Below are 12,354 nucleotides of genomic sequence, written 5' to 3'. Positions count from 1 at the left end.
ATGTGTGTCTGTGTTAACCTACCTGTATGTGTGTATGTTTCTCTGTGACCTATTCTGCATGCATCGTTATGGCTTTTATTTCTACCATTTTCTTGGTATTATTTCATAGGCATTTCCTTGATGGACAAAGCATATGCAAGTGACTGAGACAGAGCAGGCACAGGGCATGAAGTATGGTGCTTTCTGCAGTGTTGTACAGGTGTGAGAGGTACCTTGGAAGAAACCACGAAGAAAGAAAAGATACTATTAAATACACCATCGAGCCACTGGAGTGGGAGATGACTGGCATCAGTTGAATGTTACCCACCTGGAACTTTGGATTCTGTAGTACGAAGTATGTCTTAAGTCAATAAAAGCAACCTTTCCCCCCAAATGGATGCAGAAACACAGTTTTAAGCTAGGACACTAATTGTGTTAGCATGGTCTTCCTAATGTTGCACTCATGACACTACCTGGTACATGTGTGTGTTAACTATAATTCTGCTCTCAGCCTGGCTCAGTAGGTCAAACATACTTGAAAAAGTACAGCAGAACCCACCTATGCGAGAGTGGGAGAAATAATGAAATTCAGACTGAGAAGGTGGTCAGGAAGGAGAGGGATGGGGGCAAAGGTCTGCATGGGGAGCGATTGTTGACTAGATGCTAACTATTGCAGTTGCTATATATGGACATTTGTAGGGTTACCTCAGCACTCTTATAAGACAATTTTAAATCCTTTTTTTTTTTTTATAAGTAAGAAAGTCAGCACAAAAGATTGGAACCAAAAATCCCACTTCATACTCATTTTAGACTTCTTGTACTATGTATGGAAGCCTCGAAAGGAAGGACCAACGTTTGTCAACCTCAAAGGAGAGAAAGATGTCCCTTATGTCTGCAGACAAGAAATCACTTAAATAGAGGAAGTAATAGAAGAAAATAGAGGAAGAATTAGAAGCAAGGGAAACTGCTCTTTGAACTGTTAAAAATAGTAAGGTTATGGTGTGTGTAGAAAATATGCAAATAAGTTTCTGGTTTAATAGGAAAAAGCTGCACGGATTTTCTTTTAAACCGTAAAAGCCCTGAGAGAAAAGAATGAAAGAGTAGAATCTAAAAGTCTCCTCCTACAGATACAGGTTGAAAGATTAGTCATGGGGTGGGTTGGAGTAATGGGGTGGGTGTGGAGGGTGTGTTTCAGAAGGTAGTGAAGGACAGCAGTACTGGAGTATACCATTTAATCCTTTCCTAAGGCAGGGCTCCCGAGCTGGTTTTACTAAATTCAGTCTAGGATGGTGAGGGAGGACAAAGGCCATGTTATTTACCTATACCGAATAATAATCCATAGATGAACTTCAAATGCATTCAGTAAGGAAACACACGATGCTGTCTTTGCAGTTCTCAGCTATATACAAGTATTATATGGGGTGATGAAAAGGAAATAAAGAAGGTGCCTCTAAAGAAGGACTGAGAGAAAATGGGGCTTTGACATAAAGGCATTTCTTTCTTTCCGAGATTCTCCTCCTATGCCTCAAAATCATTTTTGTTCTTCTTTCTTTCTTTTAAAGACAGGATGTCATGTAGCCCAGGCTGGCCTTGAGATACTAAGCTTCATGTCTCCATTTCCCACATACTGGGTTATAGGTGTGTGTTCTCACGGCTGGACCATGCCAGCTTCTTGTTTCACTTGACTTACTGAACTGCATATGACTTCTTTTCTACGAGGTATGATTCTTGTGGGTTGTCGCAGTGTCTTATTTGAGGTTGTTCTACAGTTAACTAAATGTTGCTACAGTGACCAAAATTACATTGATTCCCAATGAAAAGGATGCTTTCAAAGGGTATCTATCATTGGTTACATATTTTCAGCAATAAGCCTTTATGTTATATACATGGTCTATTTTGTATTCAAGAGGACTGTAAATTACTATAGAAAATGAGATTAACTAATCTATAGAAGGTCATAGACCCAATAAAATATTGGATTTTATCTGGCTGCATCTGGCTTGAAGATTTTTTTTTTTTTGTTATATTTTGAGACAAAGTCTTACTAGGTTGCTTAGGCTGGCTCTGATTGTACTCTGTAGCCATATGAGGGGTGTGTGTGTGTGTGTGATCCAGAAGTTGATGTTAGTGTGTTCCTAAATTTCTCTCTATCTTATATAACAAGTACTTTCCTGAGCCAGCACCAGGCTTTGAGCTTGTGGCCTTTCTTCCTTAGTTTCTCAAATTGTTGAGATTCTATGCTTGGGCTACCATAACCTCCTAAATATTTTTGATTATATTTCTTGTCATTTTTTAAAGCCAAGTAAAGTATTAGTGAGTAGTGAGGAGTTTCCCCAAAACTGCCTAAACTGATGGATGATTAAATGGTTGGTTTTCATTCACTTTGGAGACCTGAGTACTTACATGATCCTTTAAAGAAAAACTAACAATTTTATATCAGCAAATTAAACTGATTTCACATTTTAGCTTTTCATAAAATTTCCTACGTGAGAAAGAAGACAAACATCAAACCCTTTATGTAAAAATTACAGAAAGATTTGAAAATTTGAAATTAGCTAAGTTTTCTATGACCTCCACAAACCTAATTAAATTTCAACAAGCAGAAGTTCCCCCTGAAGAGTCAGATGTGAACAATACCAGATTATGCTTAAATATAAAATATTACATTAATAAGCATTTCAACACCATTGATAATGCTTGATTAGTCTTCCTTGGGGTATTTTACTTATAATTTAAATACTGAATCTCAAGAAATCCGAAACAATCATATGCATGCAACAAATTAATACAACTAGTGCCAAATCTAAAACACCAGAGAATCCTATAACAGAAAGCCTACTGTTTAGCCACAAACTTTAAAAATCATTCCAACATACAAAACAATAGAAATATTAGGGTCTTATTTTTGCCTTAATGAAATTTTACCTAGGTTTTGAAATGCATTCAACCTGTTAACAATGTGGAAAAAAAGAATCTATTTATACTCAGCTCTTTAAAAATTTTAGGTCTTTCAGAGCCTAAGACACAGTGAGCAAATAGAAGTAGTTTCTACCTTTAGGAAGGTACTTCCATGAGCAATAATTAAGAAAAATAAATTTTTGTCTATGGGCCTATAATAACTGGTAATGTTTTCAACTGATCTGTTAACATTGTATTTTATAAGAAATAGCTTAAAAATAATTTTTTTTCTAGACAAGGTTTATCTGTATAGTTCTGAGTGTTCTGGAACTCTATCTGTAGACCTGACTGGCCTGAAACTCAGTGATTCATCTAACTTTGCCTCCTGAGGTCTAGAATTAAAGGCGTGTACCACCACCATCTGTCTTTAAAATGAAATATCTTTAATTAAAAGAGACCCAATTTCTATTTTTAAAAAGGCTAGTGATTGTTGTATTATCTATCTTGAAATCGAGAGCTACTTGGTGGATGAGAGCACTCTAGGTCTTAATTGTAATTTGAACAAAACAGTATAAAATGTTCACCCAGACATTATTCAACAAGTCATGGGAAATAATGGTCATTATTATATGCTTTATCAAACGTAAACAATCGGTGGTTACGTATCAGATCATGTCTGTAAGGTTGGTACTGAAATGAAGCAAGGCAATGGAGACACCCAGGAAAAGAAACTTACCTGGTTTGTGTGCGTTAAGGTAGCTTATGGAACATCTGTGTAAGGTATTCACAGTCCCCTTATTAAAGCCCAAATCTCCTTGAAGATTCTCAAGTAATTTGCTATTCCATTTTTTTGTTTCATTCATTATGTAGTTTTTAATGCATCACCAAGATCCTTCACCTAGTAAAGTTCTCAATGAATCGAACCAGGAAAGCAAAGCCATCATTAGAAGCAAACCATAAATGAGAAATGCAATGTTGTGGTCCCTTCACAGTGGTAACACACTAACAGAATTTGGTAGCTTCAAAGACCACAATCTAAATAAATACAGTGCATAGTTTTTGTTGTCTAGGTTTATCTTTCCTTGATAACTTGTCAATGTCAAGTCTAGTATATAGACGAATAATTAATCTTTCTGCTTATTAATAAGCAGTTTTATACTATCTTATATTTTACTTTATCGGTATCCCTTAGAAACTTGTTTGTTTTCTAATGAGAGCCATAAATGGGATGGATCCAGACGGGAAGGGAAGGGGAGAGGAATTGGGAGATATAGAGGGAGGGGAAACTATAATTAGGATATACTATGTGAGAAAAAAATCCATTTTCAATAAAAGAAAAATTAATAAAAGAGTGGACATACATGTTACTCTTGTCTTTTAGGTTGGGAGCCTAGCTTTTAATGATTGAACAATCTCTCTAGTCCAGCATTCTACTTAAAAAAAAAAAAAACTGATGTAATGTTTTATAATTTACTAAAAGTAAATCATGAAATATTCTTTAGTATATAGTATTTAATTTTGGTAAAAATGTATTAAATTATGTGCATATGTGTGTGTGTATGTGTGTGTGTGTGTGTGTGTATGAGATGTTTGTATTCCTGTCGTGTGTATGCACATGAAGGCACATGTGTTCAGGAGCACGTGTGCATGTGGATATCATGTTGACATTGAATGTCTTCCTCTATTGGCCTCCACCTTCTTTTTTGAGACAGGACCTTTCACTGATCCCAGAGTTCACGGACTAAGCTTGCTGGTCAGCCAGCTTCAGAGACCTGCCTGTCTCTGCCCTCGCCACTGCTAAGGTGATGGATGAACACCACTCTACCTGGCCTTTATATGGGTGCTAAGGATCCAACTCTGGTCTTATGCCTCTGCAGCAGGCACTTCACCAACTGAGTCATCTCCCCAGTTCCCCCAAAGGTGCTCAAAACAGAATCAATTGTATATATGGCCTCCATAGAAATTATTTACTTACTTTAATTGAAAGTTTCATGCAAATATTTAATTAACAAACATTAGACTTACTGCTATGAAATATATGTAGATATTGTAGAAATACATAAAGCTTGCTAAAACCTTGATTTCACACTGTTTATAAAGTCTTAAAGGTTATAATTTTCCTTAAATACCATCTACATTATTTATGTTGGAGAAACGGACTAGATAACTATGAGGGACACACACAGAAACAGCAATTGTTCTTCAATATTACACCTTTTTTTTAGAATTAGTAATATTCCTATTATATATAACTGAGATAGACAATGTCTATTTAAACCTTAGATTTGTTGAATGTATTCCCTTCTTTGTCTATATGTATGCACATGTGCGAGTGTATGTATCTGTGCTTATATGTATGGAAGTCATGGAAGCCATAAATCAAAATCGATCTACTTTGGGTTTTTGTTGTTGTTTGTTGTTTGTTTTTGTTTTTGAGGCAGAGTCTCTCGCTGGGATCTGGTGCTTTGTTATTAGGCCAAGATGGCAAGTCAGTGAGCTGCAAGGAGCAGCCTGTCTCTGCTACCCCAGTACTGAGATTATAAGCATATACCATTATACCCAGGGTTTCATGCGGGTGTTAGGGTTTGAATGTGGAGTGTCATATTTGCATGCAAAGACTTCACCAACTGAACCATTCCTAAGCCCCCATGAATTCAATTCCCTCTATAAAAACAATCGTCTTACATTCCAATAATCACAAATCTGAGGTGCACAGAAACCACTCTGTACAATGGAAATGACCTTTTGGAATTACAATAACATACTGGGCTTAGCAATAAGAAATTACACATTTGCTACTGATATTGATTCTGTAAGCCATCCTGCAAAACTCCTTTGGGGGGTCCCTCTGTACTGTTCAGAATCTACATGTGTATGCAGTTCCACTAAACACAACCCTCCTGATCCTGCTATTCTATACAGAAAATCCTGTACAGAAAGGATGTTAATATTCCTGGGCATGTTCTTCAATTACAGAACATGCTCACATATAGCCAACCAAAGCAAGACCCTCAGCAGCCACAAGTCTCTGGGTCTCCATTGAGGCTCCACAATATATATATATCTCACATCTAAGACAGAGGTCATTCCCTTTTAGTAGATGTTTACCAGGAAAGGAGGGGTAACATTTTGCTGTCAATTGGTGCATATTCTAGAAACCTTTGCTACCTCAGATTAAACAATATGTAAGACTGTTTAGCTCTTTTTGTGAATGGAACAGCACCACCAAGGCCTTCCTCTGCCCTGCTCTATACTGCATAGCCCTACCCCCATACTTCATTATTTGGGGAATAGGAATAGCTGGCATTGCCTCCTGGGGACATTTGTGCTGGTTGTAGCTGTCTTCCCGAGTGTCTGAGAGATTATATTTTTGGAGAAAGAACAGGAGGGCCAAGATTATCTTTTAACGGCATGGAACTGTGTATAGGCACTCTAGAAATATTTTTATGGATGAAAAGGAAAAAAAAATGAGAAAAATGGGGGGGGGGAGGTGAGAAAGCAAAGGATAAGGAAGAAACAAGAGAAGGCAGGGGAAAGGGATGAAGCGGGCCATATATATGTCATAGCTCTATTTCAGCTGACGAGTGAAGAAAGCTGCACAAGACGAAGGAAGAACACATCACCCAAAAGAAAAGCTGCATGCGTATGTATGCTTGAAAAACTCCAAAGGCGTCGTGAAGCCTCATTACCCTCCTCTCTAACCCCACCAAGAATTCTCCCAATAGCCTTTCTGCCCCACCCCACTGCAGGTGACTTCCCTGGAGGATCTCCATACAGCCTGGAGATGCACATCTTTGATTTGGCTTCTGCCTTCCAGGAGCCAGGGGAGTTGGCAGAGTCCACTGTGTGTTTATCCTGCAGCTTCTTTGCTCCACAACATCCTCGTTCCTGCAGCTGCAGTAGCTTGGGAGGAGGCTAGACTGGCAGAGGGGTGAGGATGGCACCTGCAGTATCTCTGTAGCCTGGAGCCCCTGGGGGATTCTGGGAGTGGAGCCAGGCAGGTCTCATATAGGAGCTACCCTTGCCTCTGGTTTGCTGATGACTGCCAGAAACACTAAAGGTCTTAAATAAATTGATTAAGATGCACACAGGACACCAGGGAGAGCAGACTAAAAATTAAAAAGAAAACAAACATAACCCAATGAGGTGGTTTTATTAGAGGTGAGGGGCAATGGGAAAGATGCAAAGGAGAGTGTAAAAGCCCCTCCTCACCCAGCAAGACCATCTCACACCATATGCAAAGTACAAGGCTATATACGTCTGAAGACTAGAGCAATATTGCTGAGGACGTTGAACATTGCAGAGGAGAAGAGAATATTTGCACTTAACATGACTTTTTAATTGTCCCATAGACCAGAAGTTAATTGGTTTTTTATCTAGTTGCATGGCTCTGGGCCTCATTTCCAAATCTGTAAAATAAGAGCTTTAGAATAGATGCTGTATAAAGGACTCTGCCGGATGTGAGCCTTTATACCTACCTGTCAGTCCAGGAGCCAGAGAATCTGAGACCCAGCATCAACGATCTTTAATATGTGACTCCCCCATTTCCTCTGCCGCCTATTTATCAATGCAGAGCCACACATACACAGGTCACTGAACCGATGCCAACTCAGTGATGGCAACTGGTATGGCTCAAATGTGACCACGATTGGTCTTTCTGCCCTGGAGTAAGGAAGAGGAGAGGCTGTGTGATGTCTACTTTGGATTTCGAGGGAGAGGCTATTCTAGAATTTTCTATCCCAAATTGTATGCATTGAAATAAATCACATACTTTTTTTTTTTTTTTTTTTTTTTTTGAGGGGTTGAAAATGGCTGGACCGATCAAACCATCAAAAGATGCGCAAACTGTTTCTTTCTCCCGGTTAGGGGCACATTTATTTATTTTCATCCCAGAGATCAGATTGACTTTTTTGTGGAAATCCAGTACACAGCAGCCCCTCTTCTCTTGTCTGCCTCAGACCAATCTGCCAATCTGCTTCAATGCAGCATTTCTCTGGGGTTATTTAGCTCTCCAGTCTTGGTGAGAGGACACTGGTGAGTAAGGTCTACAGTGATGCAGACCCCACCCCCATGCCACACACAGATGGAGACACTTTAAATGATAATGGGCTAAAATGAGTTTGCACAAGTTTCATTTTAAATTTGTCTCAGCCTAGAATTCTTTTAAATTAAGAAAAAATATGTAGAAATAAAACTCCCTGTCTTCTCGTGCCTTCAAGTGGGACGTGGCTCACAGACTGTGTACTTTGTGCCTTCCACACCCACCAGCAATTCCATCTCATTTTAGTCTCCAAAATATAGACAGGAGGGCAACTCTGGAAAAATGGATTCCCATTCTGGCATCTCACTGAGTACATTCGTGCAGAGATGAGCTCTCTCCCTCTCCTTGCCTGTGAGAAACATCCCCACATCTCTACCCCCCTCCCCTTACACATTCTCACACCCTGGAGGGTATTCTTCGGTAATCTGTTTTTACTCCCCAAACAGGGTTTGACCTTGTGAAGATCCCGCTTCCACTTTCTGAGCTAGGAACAACCCAATTTAAGTTAAAAACACAGAACGACCTTTTCTCCTTTAAAGCAACATTACCAAATGCAACATGCCAAGGGGTGCAGTTCCCAGCCCTGCATTCTGGAAGGCGAATGCGGAATGCAGTGTCAGGTAGCTAGTTAGGTCCTCATCCAGCTGCTCTCGACTCAGCTCAAAATCAAAGATGCTGTAGAGCAGCTTTCTTTTTCTTAACAATTCATCATTGCGACGAATAGAGAAAAGAAAAAAGAAAATAGCATTTCCCAAGTACTAAGCCATACACTTGTGCGCCTAACTCCTTGGGTTTTAAAACACTAGCATCCTGCATAGCAACCAATGGTGATGCCCACACCAGCCTCGTCCACTCAGTTTTACTTAGCAAACACCTTTTGTGCTTCTCCACCGTGAAAAAAAAAATGGTGCACCAATCCCACATATGACAGGTTGGTACTTAACTGCAACTGCTCAATAGTTTTACCAGCAACTGGGAAACTTCACAATCGTTTAATTAGCTACTTAAGTCCGTTTAAGGAAATCCATCTATTTGTAGTCTTATACTAAAAAAGCACCTAGTCTCACCTGTCTTAAATCTAGCCTAAGTCCCCTGAACACGCCGCATATAAACACTCCTTCCCCCACTGCATTATCCCAAAAGGTCTCCTATGAACTAGCAGTACATTCCGACCCACTAACGTTAACCAAGGCAACTGTCACCATGCATTTAGTAGCATCTATGCAAAGCAAAATATGCGACAATAGTCAAAGCATCTCTTGACAATCGGCTGCGCTACACATGCAAAAATGCAACGAAGAAGATATTTTTCACTTACAGTTATAGCGCTGTGCACCGTCACTTAAGGAAAATGAGAAAACTCAACAGTTCTTTCAATATATATGTATATATATTTAATTCAGGCTAACGGCTAAACCGTCTCTGTGAGTGGGTTTCTTTCTCTCTCGCTCCTTTCCTAGGAGCTCCGGGCTGCTTAAATCCCTCTCGGATTGCGCCTTGCAAGCCCAGCGGCCGCTGCTGCAACACGCTCGGGTGAATCTCGGCTGCAGATTGGGAATCCCATAGAAAACCTAGGGTCCCTGGAGCTGCGTGCGCAAGCGCGCGAGCCTCCACCTCTCTACTCCCCCCGCCCCCTCGTTTCTCTCTCCACCCTCCTCCCGCCGCTCTGCAGCCCAGCCTGGAGAGTTGTGACCAAAAGCCGCTTGGCGATGGCGCATGCTCAGATGCAGGGCTCGGAGTTTTTGCAGATTCCTAGGCTCTGGTTTTTAGCAGACACTCTAAAGGAGATTGGGAAAGGAGCCCGGCTACCTCTAGCCCCTGCACCAGGATGGGCATGCGGTAGGGTGGATGGTATTCATTCACCACGCCCTGAGATTCTGGGGCCAAGTGACTGAAAGCTATGCCAGCGGAGACAAGAACACGTGGGCTTGTTTTCTCCGCTGCGCTTAGTTCTAGTATGGCCTTTGGCCACCTCTTGTCACACTGTAAGATGAAGAGAGCTGCAGAAATCGCAGGAGAAGGCTTCCAGATGGGCCATGAGCACCGGTCCTTGCACCACAGAGAGAATGACTGGAGAATGGGAGCCAGGTGCTTGGTGGTGGCTGGGCCACACACCAATTGCTCCTATTAATTGCTCTTACATTGTAGGAGCAATGTGCATTAAAGAGAGCTGGACTCGATTTCTGAACCTTGGTGTTTATCAACGAAAGCTGAAAAGAGCCATCTTTATACACAAAGCACATACGTACTGAATATTCTTTGCATTGGGCAATGGTTAGGTTTGGAGAAAAAGTAGCCAATAACCCTTCAGATCAGGTTGAAGATTTGGGGTTTCACCTTCCTTATCCATAAGGTCCTCCCTAAATGGCTTTCGTCTGCCAGCTCTACCCCGCTGCCCATTGGCTTGCCAAAGCCTAGAAAACTTGGCAAAGAGTAGTGCCTAGTAAATGTTGGTGGCTTCTCTACCTGGAAAGCAAGGACGATTTCTCAAACGCTCCCAACTGACAGCTTTCTCCAAGTACTGTTTTGCTCTCTCTCTGATTTTTCTTTGGAATACCCACTAGCAGGCACTGCCCTGTGTTTCCAGGGTTGATGGCATTTACAAAAATCCCTCTAGAGTTTCATTCAGGTAAGAACTTCATTTTTCAGGCAAGGAAGGTCTGGGGACCTAATGAAAACCAGTGTTTTCCTTTATCCCGGTGCTCTGCGTTTTGCCCACGGTCTTTACACACCTTGGTATGTTCAAAGAAACTAATTCCTAGAGCGCCCCTGGTGGCCAACCATCTCTAAGCCAGTTGCCAGGCAGCAGCGGGCTCCAAATTGGGGAGAGCAGCTTGGAATGCATTTGAAGCTACTAAGGCCGAGCGAGCAGAGAGAATCTTGCCAGAGAAGCTGGGAGAGGGTCTCAGGCCATGACACTAAGCAGGTTCAAAGCTAACCTTACCCAGCTCAGGAATGAATGCTCTTTCCAGGCCAGATGCCTCAGAAAGGTGCCAAAGACAGATCGTGCACTTTCGGGAATCCCAGGACAGAGGTAGAGGCCATTCCCGCCTGGCAGAGCTCTTCCGCTAGGTGTAGGTGACAGTGGAAACCCGAGGCTAGGGGCTCTGACAAGGCGCGCTGCTGAGCTGAGCGAATCTGGCAGGCGCCCGCCCAGCGCTCCCAGGCCGCAGTGCGCACTGCGCAGTAGGGCATCCCCGCGGGCTAGGCGGGTTCTTTCAGTTTCTGGATGAACTAGTGAGTGAAGTCAGGTCTAGATAAGTGGCTTTTGTTAGCCAAGGAGATTACCTAGGAGGTTATTCAAAGTAATGCCCCATCTTTTGTCGATTTTCCCTACTGAGTCGGGCTGGAGAACAGCCAATGCACTGCAGTCTGTATTAACTGAGGGGGTCATGATGCGCTTTCTCAGCTTTAACCAGACTAGCCAGCTTATTGAGTCCCTGAGGGCCCGCCCACTGGTGACAACATTCAGTTTTAGATAAATTACTTTGCCCTTGTACTTAGGGGAAAAAATACACACGTATACTTTGTAGATTTTACTTCAGTTGTTCTCAGAAGGCAGGCTGTTGGTTGTATTTTCAGGAATAATTCCATTGAATTCCACAGCATTGTATGGTGTCCTAAGTATGGCATCTTAATCTAGCCTTCACTTATATCTATTTTACACTTCTAATATGCTGTATTGTTTGAAAAATTAAGTGACTTTTATTGAGTTCTGGGGCGCGGTATAGCAGACAGTAAACACCAGCCTGCAGAGTCGGAAAGATGTCTTCTCTTGGATTGCAGATTTGAGATAGGAGTGTCCAGAGTTCCTACAACGTGAGGGAGTCCGCTGCTGTCTCCTCCTTCATGTAAATGCAGGTGTCTCTAGTGACTATGAAGTAGACCAGACAAGTAGACTATGTGCATAAAATATACAGGATTGAATATGTTGACCGAGGAATGTCATTTACATGACACCACCCCTTAATATCAGAAAATCAATTGGCAGCTTTTACAAGTTGGATGATTGGGATGACTGTGGGGTGGGGTGAGTATAAGAGACGCTAGTCAGGAAGATATTATAAGGAGGAAGAGGTTGTTGTTTTTCACAGATACTAGATGAATCCTTAACCAACCAGAAACAATTGAGGAGTCATTTTTCTTTTTCTCCTTGCAAATTATAGTCTTAAAATTGTGCTGCATAGTGACAAATTATAAAGATGTATTTATGAGATACAAAGTGATGCTATCCTATATGTGTATACATATACAATGTAAAATGACAGACTCAAGCTAATTAGCATAGTCATCACCCCAGATACCACTTATTTCTACAGAATAAGTGACAGTATCTTCTCAACAACATTTATATATATATATATATATATATATATATATATATATATATATATATATATATATTTTGGCTTTACTATATAGACTACGGAGACCTG

The 12,354-nt window shown here is 41.1% G+C and overlaps 1 protein-coding gene across 3 annotated transcripts in view; it reads right to left on the bottom strand.

Moving 5' to 3' along the window:
• Positions 1-11,089, bottom strand: part of Vsnl1 (visinin like 1) — a 119,743-nt gene extending 108,654 nt beyond the window's left edge. Inside the window, exon 1 of one of the 3 annotated variants that reach the window (XM_076942117.1) lies at positions 10,863-11,089. The gene's annotated coding sequence lies outside the window, so the exon portion shown is untranslated. Of the gene's footprint in view, positions 1-7,355; positions 7,542-9,236; positions 9,587-10,862 lie in introns of those variants that run through there. The other 2 variants (XM_034514623.1, XM_076942118.1) reach the window with 2 other exon arrangements.
• Positions 11,090-12,354: the final 1,265 nt, after the last annotated feature.

This window comes from Arvicanthis niloticus, chromosome 11 (assembly GCF_011762505.2).
Source record: "Arvicanthis niloticus isolate mArvNil1 chromosome 11, mArvNil1.pat.X, whole genome shotgun sequence".
Taxonomy (NCBI): domain Eukaryota; kingdom Metazoa; phylum Chordata; class Mammalia; order Rodentia; family Muridae; genus Arvicanthis; species Arvicanthis niloticus.
Note: the sequence above shows the minus strand (reverse complement) of the source record. Positions and strands in the feature narration are given on the sequence as shown.